Below are 23724 nucleotides of genomic sequence, written 5' to 3'. Positions count from 1 at the left end.
CCCCCCCCCCGAGTTACATTATAGGAAATCTTACAGCTATCACATACATTCTGTGGCTTTGGGTTTCTTGTTGATGATATATTTAAAAAATAAAATGATTATACTATATATATCATATTTATATTATATTGTTTTTGCTGCACAACAACTACTGATACGGTCTGTCAAAAGTCTGTTTTTGAATTGGTAGTAGTGTGGTGTATTTTCTGGCGCGGAAAAGTAACTTCCTGAAATGGCTGCTGGTTGTCTGGTAAACCCACAGTGACAACAAATAGTCCGGCACACAAAATCACCTCACCTTCCAGCTTTTTCACCTTCCCACATTTGTCTGGAACAAACAAACACGACACAATGTTAATTAGTAAACTCAATGTAATACCTGCTTGTAATTGGACATGCACTGTTAAAGCCTCGAATGGCCTTGCCCCATCTTTACTCTCTGAGCTGCTGCCCCCTTACACCCCCAGCCGATCTCTCAGGTCAGCTTAGGTTAATTACTTTGGTAAATATTACATCATCCGGCAAATTTACCTTTACCACTACAAATCTTTTTGGGTTCTTTTCTACCTAACCTGTTTGTTTCAGTTAAAACAAACCCTGGTGATGATGTAATCATGTAATTATGTTTACTTGAGTTTCTGCGCAGGAAAGTCACCGGACACCGCAATCTTCTGAACATACTGAGGAATCCAGACAGAGTTATGTGGAGCTGATAGTCTTAATTAGCTTTGTAGAAACTCATTTGGCAACGGCTTGAATGTAAAGGACGTTCATTAACATCAATACCCGCACTAAAGCTTTAAAACCAACATTTTCCGCCACACCATTCCAGCGATAAAAAACGTTCCTGTGTTTTCAGAATAAAATACATTTTGTTGAATGGAAAATAAAAGCATTTCCAATACCGTAATATAGTGAAACCGTGATCTTTTGCCGAAGGTCATCATGCGGTCAGAATCAATTAGCCCATGGCTAATTGTCGGTAGGTAGAGAGTCATGTGATTGTTGTGAATAGGTTGTCACATGACAGACCAAGTTCAGCATAAAACCAATCAGCAATAAGCAAACACAATATGAAGACAAAAATAGCAATAAACAGGAAAAAAGAGAAAATTCACACATAGTTTCCACACATTCAAACAGCACTCCATGCAGACTGCATGCTGGTTTGGTATTACATGTATCTGTTGTTGGTCTTCTTGAACTATTGAGGAAGTACTCCTATAATTGATCTGTATAAAAGCTTATAGATATGTACGTCAGTACGTGAGTGCAGTGATTTTCCCTGATCAAGTCAAAAGTCCAAAGCAGTTAAAACTGTCTGTTGTGCTTGTGTCCATTTGGCTGTGTATCGAGTTCATTAAAAGGTGAGTGACATATCAATCCCATAGGAATCGTTGAATCTAAATTTGAATTTACAAACAACTATAGAGTTCGGTGTTGAGTGTGTATCATATATTCTGGAGATTAAGTAACAGTGTTACTGTGTAAGGTCATAGTAAGTATGAACCTGAAAATGAGCATGATAGGTTAACTTTAAACACTACAAACTGCAAATCTGTTTGTTTTGTAACGCATTTCTGGATTTTTTTTTTTTTAATATATTGGCTGATATATTGGCATATCAAAATTGTAAATAACCAAATATTCATATTCGTATCGCCCTTAAAAATACTTTATCGGTCGGGCTCTAATGCCCACGTCAGAACTATAACTTTCCAATAATCAGTGAGTGCTGCTGCTCCTTCAGCAGTGAACAGAACCACTGTAGTTCACGTGGAGAGAGGGATCATATCATCAGGGAGAATCTAACAGAACGAGCCACAGAAAGAAGACAACCAAAGAGGGTCAGACTGTAAACCAGTGTCATCCAAACCTGACTGTCATTGTGATAATCGCTTTTGTTTCCTGGCTGAATGTAGGCTAAGATTTACATTTCAATTCCAAAGAGATCACCGGTAGGAGCAAGCACACACTATTCTCCAAACTGGAGATTAGCTATAAATACAACTGCCACTTGAAAGTAAAAAAGAGAAGTTATATGAGAAGAGGAATGGAGGTAAAGCAGCGGACAGAAACTAAGTCTATATTCAAGATTATAAAGAAGGGATGAAAAACAGATGAGAGATTGACAGCTGAACCCAACACGTCTCCTACCACCACCTCCTGCTGCATTTTTCAAAGAGCCATATGTGCCATGCAGGCTGGGTTGATGCTGTGTGTAGGCGGAAGGAGAAATGAAAATAGGGCTGAGATCAAGCTATTTTGGGCTAAATGGAAGCAGGCGAACAAAAAGCTTTTGAGTCACCCTCTGAGGGTGGATACCAGAGCTGAAGACAGACAGAATACTCATTTAATGTAGCCAGATGGGCATTTACCTCCAAACCGTGTCGCACGCACACACGCTCGCACACGCACACACACACACAAAGGATTTACCTTAATATCAAACTCACCAAAGAACTGATTAGTGTCTTTCAAAAAGAATGTTTATTCTGAATCTATTGAGTATTATTTCAACTAATTCAACCTTTTCAACATCAAAAGTGAATTTAATGACCATGTGAAAATACAAAAGGCAGGCAAGGTTAGGCGATATAAAGATACCATAAGTAGACACATATTTGTCAGCCATCAGATATTTTGCCGGGGTAGCCATCCCTCTAAATTCTCAGGTTATGGCTAATCCCAGATCCGAGGAACGGCAGAACAGACAGCCTGATCACCCGTGGTGCTGAGCTTAGTCTTGGAGTGAAGGAGGCGGTTTGAGTTTGTTGAACGAAAGGATTGAGTTGTAGTTAGAGGGGTAGGTAGTTCTTACTGATGGAGGGGGGGGGGGGGACACGTCATATCCTGGCGGAAACGGGAAGCCAATGAAGTGAATGGGTGTGATGTGGTCATATTTTCACCCACTCATGGTAACTCATACCAGTGTGGTCATTGAGTGGTTGTGCATTTAGAAATAAATTAGCACTCATTTGAAAGTCTACTATTGATGTTGTGTTAATGTGCTAGTGAGAAGCTGTGAAATCTTAGACAGCAGAGTTGGCTGCTGAACGGTGTGAGAAAATGAAACCCATAAAACTCTTTCTCTTTTTCAGGAACGCCCTGATCACATTCCCACCTGGAGGCCGTCCAGTCCGATCTACCGGCCTCTGATCAGCTTCACAGCTCCAGTAGTTGGGGTGAAGGGGGTTTATTTCATTGGTGGTAATTAGGGAGGTGCTTTTTCAACACGTCCATACTGCCAACTCGTAAAATACTATTGCTTAGTCAGATGCCCTCAGCGTCTGTTACCCACGTAAAAATCACCCTTTAGTGTAATAGTGACATTCTAAATACATTTAATAGGCATACATAATTTAAAACATACTTAAAAATGTGCAGGAAAGGATAAGTTAAAACTGCTAAGTTAAAATGCTGTAATTTATTGCGCATTTTGGTTAAACTGCTCGGTTAAAAAGATGGTTATTAATTTCTTTATTGAGTGAAAATGCACTACGATCTGTTGATCGGTAATCCATTGCTCTGGTAAAAGAGGCATAAAAGATAAATAAAATAAAAAGACGATTCGTGTATTAAATGCTGTCTAAGATTTGAATTTCTGGGGAAAATGCAGATGCACCAGGCATAGCAGCAGCCCTGCCGCAGCGCTGTAAGATGACGTAGTATTAAGAGTGACAACTCTAACGAGGAGTAGTCTCAAAGACCTGAAATCCACATAACGAGGTCGGTTGGGGTGGTGGATGGGTCAAACAACATAGGACTTTCACCCAGGAGACCGGGGTTTGTGTCCCCTTCTTGTCCCGCATGTCACTAAAAACCTACATTTTGTAACGCCACCCACCATCTTCTCCTAAACCTAACTGTCCCGTTCTCGTGCAGCATTTCAGTTAAACGTACGTCTCCGCCCAGCGCTTCAAAAGGTGACGCCCTATAGTCCCGACCAAGTATGTCTAACTATGACGCCAAAGGGCTAGACAGGAATCCTGAGAGCTAATAGTGATGCCAAAATGCCCCACCCAGAGCGTGAAAACGTGAAGCCAAGAGCCACAACCAACTGGTCTAAGTATGTTTTAGTGTCAGTAACAAACGCCAATGGCACCTGACCAACTGTCGCTTTTGACGCGATGGGAGTGAGAGTGTGTTGGTTTTTTTGAGTTTCTTTATCATCAAAGGGTCTATAACTTGAGCAATAGACACACTGTGAAAGAATGCGACGGATCACACAAGCCACTTAGGGATTTAAATGTGTTGTTTTTGGTGCCTTTTGCGTCCTTTTGCGTTTAATTTGTTTAAAGAAGTATTGTTGGAAATAATTTCCTTCAAGAACTGATTATACTTTAATATCGGTTTATTTATTGCAAGTAATATCGTTATCGCGATACTCTACGCTATCATGTATCGCATATTTTACTCATATCGTGCAGCTGTAGCCCCCGTTCAACAACTACAGCAGCAGTTGTGTAGAAGTTCAATACATCAATATATATATATATATACATACACAGTATACATATATCATAGTATATTATGGAAGACTGATCAATGCATCTATATAACAATAATATGAGTTTCAATGACCTAAAGAATCTTCTTCTTTATTTTAAAGTGTAAATTTAAAAAAAAAATGTTTCTGACAAGAAGCTAAAAGTTCAAATACTGACTTTACCAAACGTACACTGAGCCCAGATTAGAACATATCTCCGGTGATTCAGACTTTAACTGGGCAAGATGTGGTTTAATGGCTGGTATGATGGTCTGTAGTCATCAACTGCTATTGTCAACCAGTTAATGTTCAGACATCACTACGCAGGCGGTGGAAATCAATACCAAATGGGACAACCACTGAAAAGACCCTATAGTAATATATTGATTCTCCCCCTCTCTCTCACTCTCTCTCTCTCTCTTTCTCTCTCTCTCTCTCTCTCTCTCCCTCCCTCTCTCTTCCTTCCTCTCTCTCTCTCTGATCTATGTTTACTAGTTTGATGCATTTTTACCAAAACTTTCCTCGATGGCCTTTGTCTTTCAAGATAAGATAACAAGAACTTTGACAGTGGCAGGCTCAAATGATATAAAATGCACATAAGAACATAAACATGTGTATGTGCAAAATGCTAAGAGAAGAAGTCAAAGAAGAAGTTTGAATGGCACTGTTTGATGCTGTCTATGAATGGCAGTTCAGCGTGGTGATGGCAGTGGGGATCAAGGATTTTTTAGCCACCGTTTTTCTTACATAAGGGACTCTGTAGCATAGACCTGTTGATAACTGAAAGGACTGGCAAAGGGTGAGTGGTATCCTGTGTGACTATGGTCGCTTTCCCCAGTACTAACCGGGTGGGAAGTTCTGTTAGGAGGGTTTGGGGGAAGCCAATTATCTTGGTGGCCTGATTTATTATATGTTTGTGCAAGTTTTGTATTGTGTTTTGTGTGTTGGTGAGGGCATTATCAGTGCTCGTCATTAACCAGTGAAAGGTTTATTTTCTGGCCAATGGAGAGTTATTCTTTCCCAACATTGCAGGCAGGGCCCAGGATGTACACTGGCACCTCTCCAGCAACCAGTTCACACTCACACGTATTTGGTCTGTGTGAGGACTTGAGTCCCCGCCAACGGAGTTACTGTTGCCCCCACCCCCATAAACACAACACTGATGACAAATACACTTTGTATTCCAAATACCATATTGATAATAGAAATTACAAAAAAATTATATTAAAAAGTGTGTTAAACTTACTGAATCTATAAGTCCAGAGTTGCTGGATATTACAGGCCAACTAAATAGTGTTTCAAATGATAAACTAGTGCTTTGTTTTTTTTTGAGTACTTACCGATTGTATTTTCTAATCGCATAGTGCTTTGATCTTTCATGCACTCTTGCTGAATATTGTACCACATCTCCTGCTGCGCTCATGGCAGAGATATATAATTATTAATAACAAATTCCGCCCAAGGCTGATTGTTATTTATAAATAGTTATAGATAGTTAAAAAGAAAACACAAATGGTATGACTGAACGGATGTTTCGCTTCAGAAGACCTGAGGCAATTTTGTTTGTGTGGAGGCTGGTGGATCTGAGTAGTGAACTAAAAAGTTAGAAAAAGGCCTCCGTTAAACTGTGATGAGGGTCATGGTATCAGGAGTCGCGATGGCTGGCAGAGGAACCAATCTTTCTGCCTGCACACACGCCACGGTAACACTAGAGGCCTGGAAGTCTATCGTCCTGTTAGGGGTAGGTAGAAGCATTTTCAAACATTAAAAATATATATTTTCTAAGTAAAAAAAAAAATACTTGAGAAAAGGTTGCGGTAGGTTTCCACACCAACAAAATTTCTGTTCGCTCTCACTGAGATTGAATGGAGATGAAATTCCCCGTGATTGCGTGAGCTGAGAGCCAACGCGAGGGGAGCGAAAACAAAGTTGACAAAGGTTTAACTTTATTCAAATGAGGAACACCGGAGAACCAATCAAGTCTGACATCCGAGGTTAATAGCCCTGTGTCATGAAAAGTTCTATGTGATTCAAATGTTTCTACATCCCTTAGCTGTCTAAGCCCATCCAGCCCCCACCCTCCGCCCTACGGCGCAGTGATGCTCAGGGCAAACACACACATACAGTAGATATACTAATACATAAACATATACCATACCCAAATACATACTACGGGCAAGTGAAAAAATTGATACAGCATAGTATTATGATATTTTCCATGGCAATATTGTATCAATACACAGACGCCAAGTATCAATCTAGTATTATGTGTTCATGTGTAAGGTGGCCAGTTTGTCTGCTTGATTATCCCATTTTTCAGAAATAAAATTGAAGTGTGATGAACAAACGTAAAATGTATCTTTTTAGATGAATCAGATGTTGGCAATAAATTGCAGAATGTTGCAATATGTATCATATGCAGTCTAATGTGTGTGTCTTTTCCTGAGATTTTCTCTCAATTTCCCTTGTTTCTCATTCTGTCTCTTCTGGTCTTAGAAGATAACCAAAAGGAAAAATGATGTGTAGCCATGGTAACCACAGCAGTATGTGAAACAGACATGGGTGAACAGAAATTTCACGTGAAAAAAAACACTCATTATACCTCCTACATCCCACAGCATTTAGTACTAGTACTGTCCTAACAGGAAGGACACACACAGACACACACACACACACACACACACACACACACAGTTTTCAGGCACTACCATAGAAATCCGTCTATGCACAGCGAAGGCAGGAGGGTTTTCCTAATTCAGCCTGGATGTGTTTGAATACATTTGAGACATGAAAAACTAAAATGTGCTTCCCCACTTTTTGATGATACAACTTTGCTATTTTTAAACTATTGACCTAGTTTGGATCAGAAATAGTTGTATCAGGCTTTTATATGCTGTATACGATTTAAAAATGTATGTATGTATATATTTCCTTTCCATATAAGCCATTTCCTCAAATGAACTTCGGACAATGTCCGGAGAAGTGTTGCAGCTTTCTATAGTTCAGACCCAGTCAAAGCAAAAGTAATCTCTTACAGCCAAAGAACTTCCTACAATACGCTAACTACTTCACAAACTCTTTGAGTTACTCCCCTCAGGAAGGAGGCTGAGGTCCATTGAGACCAAAACCTCGAACCCCAAGAACAGTTTTTTTCCCATCCTCCACCAGCCTTATTAACAAGGCCCGGAGCCCACCCTGACACTCTCATCCTGGGATGCCGTGTGGACTAGCAAAGCTAGAGTACTTTTGCTTGCTCTAGTTCACTGTGCAGGGATAGACAAGGATATGGACATCAAAATTTCCTGAATGACAAAGTTTAATGGTAAATCAGATTGAACCCGCTGTAAAGTGAACAAGGCAGGGTCAATTTGCACTTGGCATTGAAGATGTCTCGCCTCGTACTCTTTGAAATGAATGGGGAAGGATTTTTGCACTGCACTTTCAGTTTGAACACTTCACATGATTAATCACGGCAGAAACTTTGCACCTCATCTCTTAAAGGATTCCTGTTTGACTTCTGTGTTTTCTTACATCTGCAAAAAGCCCTTCACAGTGTGAAAAAACTATAACCTTGGGGCATAACCAACCTACCAGACCTTCAACTGAGATAGACTCGATGTGACTGACAGTTGATTCTTTGGTCAGAAGGAAGCCTTTTGCCTTTTCTTTTCTGTAAATTCTCTTAAAAACTGCTTATGATGATCAGTTGAAACTTGATTATGATTAAAGATCAAATGCATCCATTATTAATATTTTGTGTGTGACTTCTGTCAGACCGCATATCTGTCTGTAACGCAACCTGCTGTGGTTGAGGACTGTTGGTGGAGTGAATCCTCTTCAGCTGCTCTCAGATATTTATATCACTGCATCTATCACAAGGACATGGGATATGCACAGCATTACGAATGCTGGTGCTTTCCATGAAAAGAGTGAATCTAGGGAGAAGCCATGGTTGCTTAGTGCCTTCACTTGTTAGTTACGGCACACATGAAGGAGAGGAGATGGGTTATAGCTGCATTATGCAACATATCTTTTAAAAATACAATGAGGCTCAATCAGTGGCTCTCAATCTGAATCTCAGGTCCCTGCGCAATGCTGGTCAGTCTACTGACCATGCTATTCAGGAACTGGCGGTTGTGAGGCGTTCATGTTTTAATTATCAAGTGCAAAGTCAGATATATTGGAGCATGGAAATAATACACATGAACTCAGAACTAGCATACCTGTTTCCATCCATTAGACCTTGTTTCCTAAGTTGCCGTTTTCTCAGTTGATTTTTAACATCTTTAGAGGAGTTCAAAATAAACAACCATGACGGCAGATGACAGGAGAGGTTTGTTGAACTGGGCAAGATTGGTTTACGGTGCACCTTCTACTGGAATTAAATGCAACACACACACACTTAAGTTAGCGGACTAATCGCTACCACACACTAGACAACTTTGAACAGACTTTGAAAAGACTGAAGTCTGACACCATCTCACATGTAAAGACAATCATTTCACATCTAATGTTAAAGTCTCTCACAATAACACTGGGAATCTTTTAGGGTCACAAATTGCAAGACAAAAACTAGATTTGTCTTGAAAAATTTAACCAAGTTTGCTACCGCTAGCGTTAGCTGTTAACTTAAGGGGAAGGTTGCAGATTTTCTTTTCTGCCGTACATGCAGCTGAATGTCTCCAATCCAACTCCCATTGGATGACTTGCTTCAGAAGGGTTGAAAATCTGCAACTATCCCTCTTTAGTGTTTAGCTTAGCGCGGCGCCAAAGCAACCATAAACAACAGTGACTCTATCCCTTTGCTGTTTCCTGTTTGGTGCTGGAGGAAGCGCACCCATTGGTTGTTGACAATGTTCACATGATTTAACATCACTACCAAGACTAAAAACGTAGGATAATATCAAACACGTTGGATTTTGTCTGAACGTCCAGATGGGAAAAAGACTGACTGGGACTGAGTTTTATGACCAGCTTACATCAAACGATTGGGACAGCAGGAGTGCACCCTAACTCTAGCAAGACTCTTATGATTTCCTTCCCATACTGAAAATCAGTCTGCGACAGTGGAGTAGATTGGAAAGTCCTTTGGTGTGAGGTCGGCATAACTGTTGTCACAGGTGGAGAAGTAATTAGACAAAGTAAGTAGTGACTCCACATGAAGTTGTAGAAATAGCTTTTTAACAAAAACTAAACCAATTTTCTAAGGAAGAGCCATGGTGTTATCGTTATATGTCAACTGACTGCTTCAACTCAAGATTTGTGTACAGTATGTTTACAGCCATCTTGCACCCGGAGCAGCCCAAAGCCTGACGCAAATGTCTTTGCCTGTTTCATTCCGGATCGACTACAAAATCCTCATGCTCACACAAAAATGTATCACTGGACATGCACCACCATATCTACAAGAACTCATCACCTTGAAACCCTCCCCCCGCACCCTCAGATCAACAGGACAATTGCTCCTTCAGGTCCCCACCACAAGGCTTTGTACTATGGGTGACCGAGCTTTTTGTTCAGCTGCACCACGGCTCTGGAACCAGCTCCCGAGTCCCGAGAACCTTGATATTTTCAAAGCTGAACTGAAGACTTTTTTATTCAGAAAGGCATTTTTGTGCTGATTGTTTTTATTATTATTACTCTCCTGTGTAGCACTTTGAGATTCCTTGGAATGAAAGGTGCGTTATAAATAAAATATATTATTATTATTATTATTATTTAAGACCGACGCAGTTGTCAGATTCCCGTCGTTTAAACCTCGTTTGTTGTCCTCTTGGGCAAAAATTTGACATTTTTGTCCCTTTTTTCAGATTTAGTTTTTAGTTTTCACTAACACCACCTTACTACCACTAGTTTTACAGTACTCTTTGAAATTCATGGTCAATGACCCTCATTTATATAGAATTATACCTAATATTTGAGTTTAAAAAGCTGAAATTATGAATTATTTTGACTAATAGTTAAGATCAGAGGAAAGTACAGATGAGTTTGGTCATGATTTAAAGTGATCAATTATATTGGCAAAGTTGGCAAAGTTATTGGCGTTGTATGGAATCCAATCCATTTTTTTGTGGCAATTTGGTTAAAAAAACAGGTCATATTTGACCCAAGGACAACAGGAGGGTTAAATAGCAAAGGCACTTGAGCCCATCTGTGCGCCCATGGGTGTGCTGGTCTTACAGGGAGGTGTGTTCAGGTGCATTCTTGGTGTATTGCTAGCTTGAGACAGCGGAAAGTGATTGTGCCATTGAACAAAAAAAACCTGGTCTAACGTCAATAACACAGCATGTGTTTTCAGCTATCTCTGAATGCTGTAAGAGCACAGTCCTAACGCGGGGGGGGGGGGGGGGGGGTTAGTTTGTCCCTCTTGGTGCGTTGATTTTGTGAGAGCTCCCTCCCAGAGAAGAGCCTTTAGTGCCAAATATAACTGCAGAGTGATTTGCTAATAAATGGTTTATTCCTTGATGCAAGTATTGACTGACTATTTATCTGCACTGAAAAATGTTGTGAGTATTTCATCCAGCTTGATAGATTTTATGAAGAGACAAAACAGCTATTACAATCCCATGGAGAGAGGGACAGACTAAGCACTGCTGGAGGCTATCAACAACTCCCTCCCCATCCCTTCCTCTCTTCGTTTTTCTCCCATCCGTACAACCCCCAATCGACTAGGCTATGTACGTCAGAATCTGCGTGGAAAGGTTTTTTTCTCTTTCTTATCGCCCACTGACTGTTATGAATCAACTCAGCCTTTAGAGCAGGGTTGAGAAGAGAAGAGAAGCGCGTGGGCTTAACCTGCTTCTCCCTGTGTCTCTCTCTCCATCTCAGAACCGGCTTCCCTTCTTCACAGAGCTGCAGAGCTGCTCTCTTTGACTCAGAAATTAAATCCTGGGTTATTACATGCCTGTGAAGCCTACAATATAGACGGATAGAATGGAACAGCTCAGTGGTGGGATGTGTGAAGGAGGTGGGGACCAAAACAACCAGCTGACTGTGGAAGAAGCGTGAATCATATCTTTAACACCTATCTTCTCCTGTCATAGTCCTCTCTCAAATTATGGTAGACTGATTACTTTTTTTTCTGCTTCAACTGACAATTCACACTCAGAGAAGTTATCTGTCTCGGATGAATTTAAAAGAGAATGAATTCAAAGCCAGGAGAAAATATCAGATATCACAATATTCTTCACAAAAATACCTTGATGTCGATACCGCGATGATATTGTAGGGTTGACAATTAGATTTGAAATTAATAATCTTCAGTACCATGAATGTAACGACTAAATGGGTAAAGGCAAATATGGTAAGTTAGGAAAATAACAACAATTTACTGCAATACAGCCTTTAGAACCAGGAACACTTGGTCATATTACGATATTACGATATTCAAAATCTAGTTTCATATCTCGATTTTAGAGCTGTAACAATTCCAAATGTTGCTGTACAATGAATTGTTTCCGAAATAACTGTGACTAACAATATGATTGTCCGTTTCAGTCAAATTGAATCAAAAATATGTATCGGCCGATATATCTGAATATCAGATTTTTAAATCACCAAATATCTGTATTGATATTGGCCTTTATTGGTTGGGCTCTCCTAGGGATGATATAAACATTAATCATTTTCCTTAGATGATTACACAACACTTTCTTCAGCGTGAGACTAATGAAAGGAGTCGAACATGTACTAACCCCTCCCTCTCTATCAGACATGATAATGTTTAAATGATTAGAAGATGTGAAGTAGACACAATGGAATAAAATCTAGTAGAATATGAGAGTTGGAAAGTAAGTTTAAGACCATGCACACTCACCTCCTTTATATCCCCATCATTGTAGAGATGTCGCTAACTGGAAGGGATTGACATCTCTGTATTACTGGTCTCACATTAACTCCAGTTATCTAGGAATAGACACAATGTCTACGCACGCACGCACAAACACACACACACACACACACATGCACACACACACACACACACACACACAGACAAGGATTACTACAGAATTTACATGTGCAACATTTTCGTTGAGAAAAACATGTGAGCTGTATCCAGTCTCCTTACTCTCACCAACTGGCTAAAACCCCTGCTTTTAACTAAAGTCTATGGCTAACGTCTGTTGTTGTTCTACTATGTTATGCTATGGTTGGTGTATGTGTTTGTGTGTGTGAGTGTGGTTGTGTTCTACATCTTGTGTATATATTTGACTTTGTATAATTGCACAACGTTTTTATAACCAATGCTGGATAGTTTTGTTCTGGATGAAGCCAGATATTATTTTGAAGCCCACGCTTTATCTTCCATGAACAGATTCAAAATAGTGACAAAAACATAAACCAAACATATTAAATGACAAGATGCCTCAGTGCTGTAGTCAGAGTTTGTAAAATTGACTTTATGTATTAAGGTAAATTCTCAATGTGCATCAAGTTGTTACTAATATCAGCCTGTCTCATGCTGCATTTTGTGTACCTACTGCATGTAGTTCTGATCTTCTGATAACTTGTCAGTGGATTTGTATATAACTACAGCTTTAATGCATAACTTCTTTTATATTTATGAACATCCTTTCATTCAAGCCCTTGCCAAATGATTTGATACATAGCTAATTATGAGAATCAGCTCCACAAAACTCTCTACGTATTTCTAGGTATGGCTATGTTCAGAAGATTTTGTCGTTCGGCAAATATTGTGCGGAGAAGCTCGAGTGAAAAGTAAATTATGTTTTTTTTAATGCACCGTTTTCTCTTTGGTTACAAGCTACTGCGTGGATGGGTGGAGGTGGTGCACGATCACGGAAGGCTTGTATCATGTGGATGCAGTTTAGCAGTTTAGCAGAGACAGACGCACTATAGCTTTAAAAACTGTAAACTGCATTTCAATGATGAGACACTGTATTAAGAGACAATCCATTTTTATTTAAGTGCGTGATAAAAAGAATTTGAAAAGAGTCTTTGGCCATTATACGCCATGGTGACGTGGTACAGGGGGGTAGTGATGCTGTGAATAGTTCAGGATATTTCCCCCTGGGGTCTAGACACTGGTGGTGGTGGTGCTGGTGATGAAGATAGTTGCTGAAGACCTGGATGATGTAATGGACATGGAGCGGGATATGATGAAGACAAAGGGTGGAGGAGGGTCGCATCCGTTTGCATTGAAAAAACAACTGACAGCAGTAGAAAGGAGAACGGATTTTAAAGCTTGACAGCAAGGATATGTCTGTCTAAGAGAGATTGTGACAAGATCTGGTTGGACTAAGCCGCGTCCACCAACTCGGCACAGCGCTACCCTTGTCGTTTCACACTGCCGCTGTAATCGCAAAAGGTCAAATTATTTTACCTTTGACCGCTTTGCCTCTGTCCTTTTTAAGACGCAACCTTAATAATTCATTACATTTATATAGCTCTTTATCACAGACACCCAAAGCGCTTGGGCACAACAGCCTTAGGAAGCAAGATGCTCACCACACATCAGCTTGGTAGAGAGGGAGGTGGACATATTTTTAGTGGTGGGGAAAACCAGAGGAACCGGAGAAAACCCCCCCACACAAGTAAACATGCAAACTCCACACAGAAAGGCCCGGGACAACCAGCGTTCAAACCCGGTACCTTCTTGCTGTGAGGCCGGAGTGCCAACCATTGGCCACCGTGCTGCTCCATGGACTCAAACAATCCCAGAACGCTCCTGCTCTGTGCTTTGCCTCTTTGCTCTGCGCCCTACCTCTCGGTTCTGCCGCGGATCATGTGTAGGCGGCATTAGAGCTTAGAACCACAGATGAGAATGAATGACTGAGTAAAGAGAGTCTTCCTGATTGAACTTAAACTAAGCTTCATCTGTTTGCAATTGTATTTTGATAGTTCGTCTGGCCTGGAGCTGTCAGGCTTTTCATGTACAGCAGCTTGCTTTTCTTCTACATTAAATGTGATTAACTGCAAGTACGTGCCCTGTCAGGCTTTGGGAATGGATTACATTATGTTCAACTGTTGCTAGGTGAAAGTGAGACGATATCATGCTACAGTTTGTGTAGATGATATAAACATGAAAACGTGATGTTTACAGTTGTAAATATGGTGATCATCAGACATTGCAGCTTCAGGTTTTTGAAATGTAAAGAATGAAAAATAGCTACAGTAATCCCGCGATGGAGTGCACAAAGTTTTCCCAAATATTTCAATCATGCTCGAAGAAGTGTATATATATTTGAAAAAAGACTATATAGTCTTAATTACAGTTTATATGTATATATATTTAAAGCAATGCTTGTGAATGCCTGGTGGTTTTAATTCAAATTACAGTTTTTATAGTTTTTAGCTATTTATTTCCATTATTTGATTTTGCAAAAGTGATTAAGAGTGACTTAATCCTACCACCATATTCATTTAAAAAGTGAAGACACGATTCATCTCTGAACCTTATTTCTATGTATAAGCCTTTTGGTATGTATACAGTGCCTACTATACCTCTCAGCCTAACTGACTTCTGAATTTCCAGTAATGGATTCTGACATCAGTTGATGACACGACAAAACCTCCAACGGGCCTACGAGGCTTCCACAATAATGCCGTCAACAATTGCTGTTGACAACATCACTGCTGACACTGAAACATCAGTGCATGTAACATCTTAAGTCACAGTAGAGGGCTGCAACAGAACCGGAAATGTCAGGTTGCACGTTCGTTTTGCACGTGTGAGCTATTTCCACTGTGATGCATGTGATCAGCACATCATATTTGGAAATATAAGAGGCTTACTACTGAGCTTAAACCATGCATGTTCATTGTCTTTAAGTAAACCAGATGTTAGTGATGTAATGGTGTTGAATTTGTAAGGACTCACTAAAGTAATTCTTCTCTGTGAATGTATGTTCTCAGAGCGAAGGGGCCGCGACGTGCACTAGCTAGATAATTCTTGTCTCATTTGTGGTCAGATGGTAAAATCAAGGCTCTTGTTGTACAGAAGCGTGTTGGGTTTCATCTACAGTGAGTTGTAAATAACAATAGAAGCAGCCAGGAATAACTTCCTCTGTTCTCAATAGCAGAGCCAGGACCAAGACCATTTTGAGTCCAACAAGGCACAACACCAAGGCACCAAGCGCAAGACTTCAAAAAAGTGGTTTTGAGATGGGACTTAAGACCTAGACAGGACTTGAGTTCTACAGGCCTCCAATGCAAACCTTTAGCGTATACAAAGTGGCACTTACATGTGACTTATTTGAAGCTATGTACTTCCTCAATGTGATTCTTGCTGTTACGAGTGTGTACTTCCATGTTTCAATGCTCTTATTGGAAGTTGCTCTGGATAAAAGCATCAGCTAAATGTAATGTAATGTCATATTTGATGACGAATGGGTTGTTTTTGCTTTTATGTGCTTCAGTATTTCCCTGCTCCTCTCTCTCTCTTCTGCTCTAAGAGCTGTGTGCTGCTGTGTGGTGTCCCCCCTCCACACACACACACACACACAGGATGAAGATCTGCATTCACACAAAATCTGGCAATGTGGCACCTTCCTGCAGGGTTTTGCCTTTATTTGGGCTATTTAACGTAACCGCCGTGAAGCAATCAGAAAATAACGTCTTATTCTTCTAATTCACAGCTTTGTTCTTGCTAACGTCGCCCCCTCTCTCACTCTATAGCTTACTCAACCACAGCTGCGCTCTCGCTCATTCTCCCTGACGCGTTGAGCCGGGGAGGAGGGGCCAACTTTGATCGCAAACCAAAGAAAGTAAGATATTATACATTTAAAAGTTGTTCATTTAAGAAATCTTTCATGTTTGAAAATGATCTTGCGTAGCTGGCAACGGTAGAAGAAGTATTCAAATCCTTAAGTAAGAGAATGAACACCACAATGACAAAATACTGTTAGAAGTAAAAGTCCTGCATTGAAAATGTAACTTAAGTAAAAGTGTGTAAGTATCAACAGGAACATGTTAAAGTATTAAAAGTAATAGTACTCAATGCAGAAAAATCCTCACTATTTAGAAACTGGATATGGTAAAAAATAAATTCTGTATAATCTTCTAATCATTTCAGCTGTAATTGTAGTGCTATATATTGTCGGGTTATTCAATTATTAACAAAACATTGTTATTTTTTGGCAAAAATCCTTAACTGTAAAGTAACTAATAACTAAAAAGGTACATTCCACCACTGGTAGCTGGAAGTGCCGTACTTGCGTGGACCGTGTTTCCGCCGTAAAAGCCTTCTGAAAATATGATAGAAGTTGTGCGTGCCTATTCATTTCGAAATAACAACGAGGCCTCTGGGGAAACTCACTCATTCACAATAAGTCCTGCTTTGTAGGTCAACCAAAACATAAAGTAAAAACAGCTGTCTCACGCAGATCACCTAATGCACTATGCACTCAATAACCAAGCCTTTACATTTTAAAGTTTGTGCAGCTTGGTTCTGGCGGAACTCAAAACGATAATCTTTTCATTTGGATTCAGTAGGGCCAAGTCATGTGAAAGACGATTTCTAGTCTTTTCTGATTTCCATTTTCTATATTGTGTACCTTGCCTTCAATTCAGGTCAACACAGGCAGCACAGGCGCCAGTTTAGAGCTGAATTTAAATGACATGACTTTTTGATTTTCTTTGCGGCTCAAAGCTCTTCTCCATTGGCATGACAGATCTTCGTAGCTGCTTGGTGTCCACACCCGGATACAGACACACACACACACACACCAACACACACACATACACACACACACACACACAAACACCAACAGCAGGTGCTTAATTGTCTACAAACAAGCGATTTCCAGCTCTTCTGTTTCACAGATTAATTTGTTAACTGTCTGAGATTTGTCCCACAACTGATGATGGGAAATGACACCCCGGGGAGCTATTCCTTCTTTTTTTTCTGGTGAAAACCTGATGAAGTTGTTGCCTGGAAACAGGCTCATTAAAAACATGCAGCTTTTTCCAACCCGGAGTTGGAAAGGCAGACGTGTGTTTAGCCTATCTGGGCCTATGCTGTGGGTGATAAAAGGATCAGAGAGCTGCTGCACTTCAAACAGCTGACTGTAAGCAAACCCTACACAGCTTATTTCACATATTAAAGCCATGCTTGGCTGTTCTAAAATACATTGTGGTTTTCCTAAGCGTCTATCTTCCGCAATGTAGAATAAACATATTACTCACAGTCTGATGATAAACCATTACAACCTTAAACCGGAATGTTTTGAATCTCAATACAAGTGCTCAACGTATAAACTGTCGTTAGAGGGAGTTTCAACTTGGCAAGTTGAGTATGCTTAAGGGTCCAAACTGTTTCAATGTTTTTTAGGTTCAACGACATTCCCCTTCCGGGATGGCTCTGGTGCCGGAATCTCTTCTCCTCTTTTCAGCCTGATTACCTTCCTCTTTCTTTATGTTGGCACTCTAAACTCCAGTGGATTTCTGAGGACTATGGTTAACTGCTCCTCAGATCTCTGCAGGGTAAATCCAGACAGCTAGCTAGACTATCTGTCCAAACTGAGTTTTCTGTTGCACGACTAAAACAACATTTAAACGTACACGTTCCACCAAAACAAGTTCCCCCCCGAGGCTATTTAGCACTGGCACTGTGGCTCTGTCTGGCACTTAGCGCCGCCCAAGACGATTGTGATTGGTTTAAAGAAATGTCAATAAACCAGAGCACGTTTTTCTCCCATCCTGGAATGTTGTGTGGACTAGCCAGACCCTCCTCCGCAGCGCTGTGGCGTTCAATAAATGCAACATCTTACTAAAAGTCAATGCGTAATCTCATTAAACAATCATGATTTCAATGTTGGTCAAAATAATAGTGATTGTGAGTTTTTCCATAATCGAGCTGCACTAGTCATGATAGTCCACATGATACGTATGCAATGCTCCACACAATACGTACACAACTGTCCATAGAAACCACATGTTTGTATGCATTGCAGTGACCTTGGCTTCATCTGAAGTTGTTTTTGTGTTGTGTGTCGGAGGCGTGTTCATGGTGTAGCAGAGAGGGATCAGCTTCAGACAGTGAACAGGGCGGTTTGTGTTAAGACTAGGGCATGGTTTGGGAGCTAATCATTTCAGTTGTTTAATATGATAATCCATTAAAGCATTTTAATCCCTGCCCTCAGCCAAAACATCGCAACACAAAAAGTGCCACAAAAAAAAAGATTCAGCTCAACAGCCTGAAACACAAAACAGCCAAAACATCTCCAACTTTTAACTTAAAAGAGGTCATCACTGTGTAGACGGAAAGCTACACAAAACAACAAGAGAAGGACTTTGGTATCCTGCAGCAAAGTCTGCGCAAAAGTCTGCGCAAAATATCTATATTTTTCTGTCATGCTTCTGAATTGAGGTATGAATGAAATCTTGGCTGAGGGATGCACACAAGAACAAATATTACTGAGCATAACAGCTAGTTTCTGGTAGCCATTCTCTGTGGCGTGTGGTTGACAGCATGCAGTTCTGATCAGTCAGTGACTTGCTGGTATTAAATGCTTGGACTGATCTGTACTCTTCTCGTTGTTTGATCAGATTGCTCCCTATTTAAATATTGTTGCCAGTTTGAAATTGTATTTAATTTGGCTTATTTATTTTAAATGAAAAAAGGGTCGAAAAACAAGGTATCAAAACCTGGTCTGGTATGTCTGGTAGCAGTGGTGCACATCAGGTATCATATGGGCACAATCTTGCCCTGGTAATAGCGCATGCTTTCCCTCAAACAAAAGAAAAATCTATACTGTCTTAAAGTTGCTCTAAGCCTGTTTTAGGCTACAACATTTGTTGTTACATACAGCAAACATCTCTTCACTACCCACTAGCTGCTTGTCCCCAGAACACACTCTAAATAACGCGGGCTCCACAAACTGCACCAACCTGCACCACAACAGCGTTCCTGCCAAGAACCGACAAGAAGGATTAGGTGGTGGGGGGGGGGGTAGTGCGCGGAAGGGAGAGGGAGGGGCCTTGATGAGGAGGAAGGACGGGCGAGTTTGACAATACTTTGACAAGAATAACAGAAAGTGACGTCGCCCAACGGCGCTTAGATCACCTGATGTGTGGTGCTGCTGAGGCTCCACACAGTTTGTCCACCGTTGCCTACGTAAGTTGCCTGAAGTTGATACTTGTGTGCCGGTGGGCACGTCAATCTCTTTGAGAGAATAGCAGGGCCGCATGCGGTGAGAGAGAGTGATGCTGATTAGCTTCGGAGCGAGTATAGACTCTTCTGATTACGTTTATTTTTGAACATGTTAAAAATAAAAAAATAATAGCTGAATGAGAACATGTACATTTCAGTAAAAATAAGCTACCAACAAAACAAGATAGCAAACTTATCCTTCAAAACTATTCTAAATGATTCAAATAAGGATTTCCATGTTTAAAAAGAGTAGGAAGAAGTTCAAAAAAAACTTTACTTTTCTACTTAAATTACATACAAACAATTCTTCACTTACACATGTATACTTACACACACATGCATATATACCATCTTACAAGCACATGTACACATGCATACCCATATACACATTCATACACACATTATTTATCTCTTTTTCTTTTCCCACTATCACCTCCTGGTGTCCATGTTTCATCCGTCAGTTATATCACACCGAATAATACTCTAGAGGCTTAGTGAGAGAAACCAAGTGTCTCCCCTGTGCATTCTGACCGGGGTCGGAAAGCTTTTCCAGAAAAATTAACCCTCTCCTTGATTACATGTTGTTCATAGAAGAGAACTCGGAAATGAGTACAGGGAAATGCAACGCTACCAAGCCACTGCCGAGCAGCATGCGTCACTGCAACGTGTAGTTACCATTTTTAATAAGTGCACTTAAGACTACAGAGTAGGGTCGGGCGTAGGGGCGCGGTCCCCACGTACCTACATAGGTACCCACGTCGTTGATTTAACGCAGAAGAATGAATTGGCCTTTAGTCCTGTGTCTTTCTGACATCTTTTTTTTTTTCCTTTCAGTGTGGCGCTGAAAGGATTAACTATGACACAGAGTCAACAAAATCAATTAATGCTGGGCTGTTTTTCATAAATTGCATGTGATTGTACATGTAACCCCCCAACAACAGGTGGTGAATAAACATATGTGACAGCATGAAGAAATCATGTGGAGTGGAGGAAACAAAAAGATAAACAGAGAAAGAATGGCTTGATAACCGACTGTCTTTTGCCTGTTCATTCCTGTGCTTCCATCTCACAAGGGAAGACACACACACACACACACACACACACACACACACACAAACACACACACACACACAGTAAGCAAGCCTTGTAAGTTAAATGGGACATCTCTATCACTCACCAGCAGACGCTCTAACTCCATTCACTTCCAGCGAGCCTCCAGCACACACACACACACACACACACACACACTCACACACACACACACACACACACACACACACACACACACAGATGGCAACGGAGCTGCCATGCCAGAAGCAATGAGGAAGAGGAGCCAGGGATTGAACCTCCAACCCTGTAATTAGTGGACGACCTCCGCTCTCTCTCAGAAAGTAAGAGAGAAAGTGACCTTTATCAGTAAAGTAAAGGTCGCATTGTGTTTGAAATTCATCACCAGCTGACACTACCAGAGGGGGATTTACAGAGCTCAAAGCTATGTTTACATCCTTTATTAGTGCAAACATATACACGTGTCATTGGGGAGGTTAAAGTCACTGGATCGCCAGTATTTGATCTGTTAGGAAATGCAGAGGTAGTCACTCTTAACCCAGCATTAGGCTAATCAGTCCAGCAAGCCCTTAATTATACAGTACAGTACCTTTCAAAGGGGATTTACAATTAAACAACGGACAGCGATAAAAAGAGGTGAAGACATAAAAGAGAATGAAAGAATATTCTCCAGTGAAAGGTCAGATAGAATAACAGAGATTTGCACTATATCCGTTAGAAAAGTGAATTAGTAGCATTAACTCTGGTAACAAGTCAGGTAAGCAATGTTTTAGTGGTTTTGGGGAATGAAGTCTCGCTTTGCCAGACCATCCTCCAAGGCACCACGAGGGTCTGGCTGGTCCACACAGCATTCCGGGATGGGAGAAAAACATGCTCTGGTTTATTGGCATTTCTTTAAACCAATCACAACAGCCATGGGCAGAGCTAAGCTCGGCACGGAGACGCTGCAAAGCAGCCTTGGGAAGGAACTTGTTTTGGTGGAACATGTGTTCAAAGGTTGTTATAGTTGTGCAACAGAAAACTCAGATTGGACAGATAGCCTAGCTAGCTGTCTGGATTTACCCTGCAGAGATCTGAGGAGCAGTTAACCATGGTCTTCATAAATTCATAAAACAAAAAAAAAGCAGAAGGTGACGGACATCGGCAAAAAGACATGCATATGGCGGATTTCCTGCGGCACCGGAGCAATTCTGGAGGTGGAACGTCGAGGATATAGACTATAAGGAATGTAACGTTACTGGTGCAGCAAACTAAATCACGTATATAAAGCTTTAAACTGGACATACTGGAAACAGCTTCTGTTTGCACTGAGCAATAATATATGACAAAGATTTGTACCATCCATGTTGTTTGCACATTAGGACTAAAGCTCATGAACACACGGAATTCATAAGAATGACTTCCCAACTCTGGAAATGGGACCATCCGAGGAGCACGTGAATGCAGCATTAAAGAGACAGGCGCTGCATCAGAGCGTCTCAGACAGACGGTGAATACAGGTGCAGCAGCCATGGGCAGTATGAGATAAAAATAACGTGTTTCTTTTTACATTAAAAAAGCATGAAACGTGTCCTAGAAGAACTACAAAATACAAGTAGGAACCTGAAAACTGAGTCCTGAAAAAAAGAAAATTTGTATTCTGCCTCCTATTCTTCTCTTTCCCATAACAAACAGATGTTACAGTAAAAGTTAACTGTTAAAGTTTGTGTAGCTTTTCTATGGTAGTTATTGGTTGTGAGAAAAGTGATATTCTGATTTACTTCTGAGTGTTCCTGTAGTCATCCAGAGAGCTTACTGTCAGTCCAGCGTGTCCTCTGAGAAATGGTACTATTGTCTGTGCTGACAAGGCAAAATCTTTTTTTTCAACTCTGTCAGCTCTCTGACTGCTCCTGAGTAGATTAACATTGTCTCCGTGTCCTGTTACACTCACTGCCCGACATTGCCAGACCACTGACCTTAACATACAGAGATACACTCTTCTTATAGGGACCCATTTCTCTTTTGTCCTCTTACCATTACCAATAACAACACAGGATGGCCTGCTGCTCTGCTTGTGCTTTTGAGCTGATTTTTAGCTTCAGCAGGAGTTGGTGTAACACTGGGTGGCACAGTCGAAAAATTAAAGCATGGCAAAAAAAAGATTTTCCTCTGAGTATGTACCATTGACAGCGCATGTGTAATGTAACCCATGGTTGTGTGGAGATCTGCTATGAGTTGTCGAGTTTGCCATTACGGGTGCAGCCATCGTGGTTGAGGATGTGACGATTTTAGATGAGAAGGGGGAATGAGGGAGGAGCCCTTACACTTTACGTTACGTTACACACTTTCAATGGCAAGCAGATCATATCAACATTTTGAAAATCAACGACACCATAATTAAAAAGAAATTCCAAATCATTCGGTGTTGCAGAAGACTTAAAACTTCAAACTAGAGGCCGACTGATATCCAGATATTAGGCATTTCCTGGTATCATATTTACAATTATATTACAATTATATTATATATATATTATAATATAATTATATTATATTTACAATTATATTTTTTGGAAATATTCATTTTTCCATTTTTTGGGGGTGGCAGTAGCTCAGTCCATAGGGAGTTGGGTTGGGAACCGGAGGGTCACTGGTTCAAATCCCCGTATGGACCCAAAAAGTTGGGAGCGTGGATTGGTGGCTGGAGAGATGCCAGTTCACCTCCTGGGCACTGCCAGGTGCTCTTGAGCAAGGCACCGTACCCCCCCCGACCGCTCAGGGCGCTGGTTCAGCTGGCAGCCCACTCACTCTGACATCTCTCCATGTAAAGTGCATGTATAGGTCCTGAGCATGTGTGTGTATTTCAGGCCTGTGTGTGAGTACTAACAAAAAGTGTGTACACAGAGTGTAGTGCAGTAATTTCCCCATTGGGGACTAATAAACAAATTATCTTATCTTATCTCATTTATAAATGATTCTGATAATGACGGTTGACCATGACTTTAATGGCGTTTTTCCACTGCTGGTAACAGCTTGCCTCGGCTCGCCTCGGCCCGCCTCGGCTCGCCTCGGCCCATTA

At 40.8% G+C, this 23724-nt stretch overlaps 1 protein-coding gene across 5 annotated transcripts in view; it reads right to left on the bottom strand.

Annotated features, from left to right (window-relative positions):
- LOC117954586 (disks large-associated protein 1-like) overlaps positions 1 to 23724 on the bottom strand; it is an 80577-nt gene that overhangs the window by 45577 nt on the left and 11276 nt on the right. For all 5 annotated transcript variants that reach the window (XM_034888500.1, XM_034888501.1, XM_034888502.1 and 2 more), the window contains exon 2: positions 12306 to 12394. The gene's annotated coding sequence lies outside the window, so the exon portion shown is untranslated. The remainder of the gene's footprint in view (positions 1 to 12305; positions 12395 to 23724) is intronic.

Source organism: Etheostoma cragini, chromosome 12, assembly GCF_013103735.1.
Source record: "Etheostoma cragini isolate CJK2018 chromosome 12, CSU_Ecrag_1.0, whole genome shotgun sequence".
Lineage (NCBI taxonomy): Eukaryota > Metazoa > Chordata > Actinopteri > Perciformes > Percidae > Etheostoma > Etheostoma cragini.
Note: the sequence above shows the minus strand (reverse complement) of the source record. Positions and strands in the feature narration are given on the sequence as shown.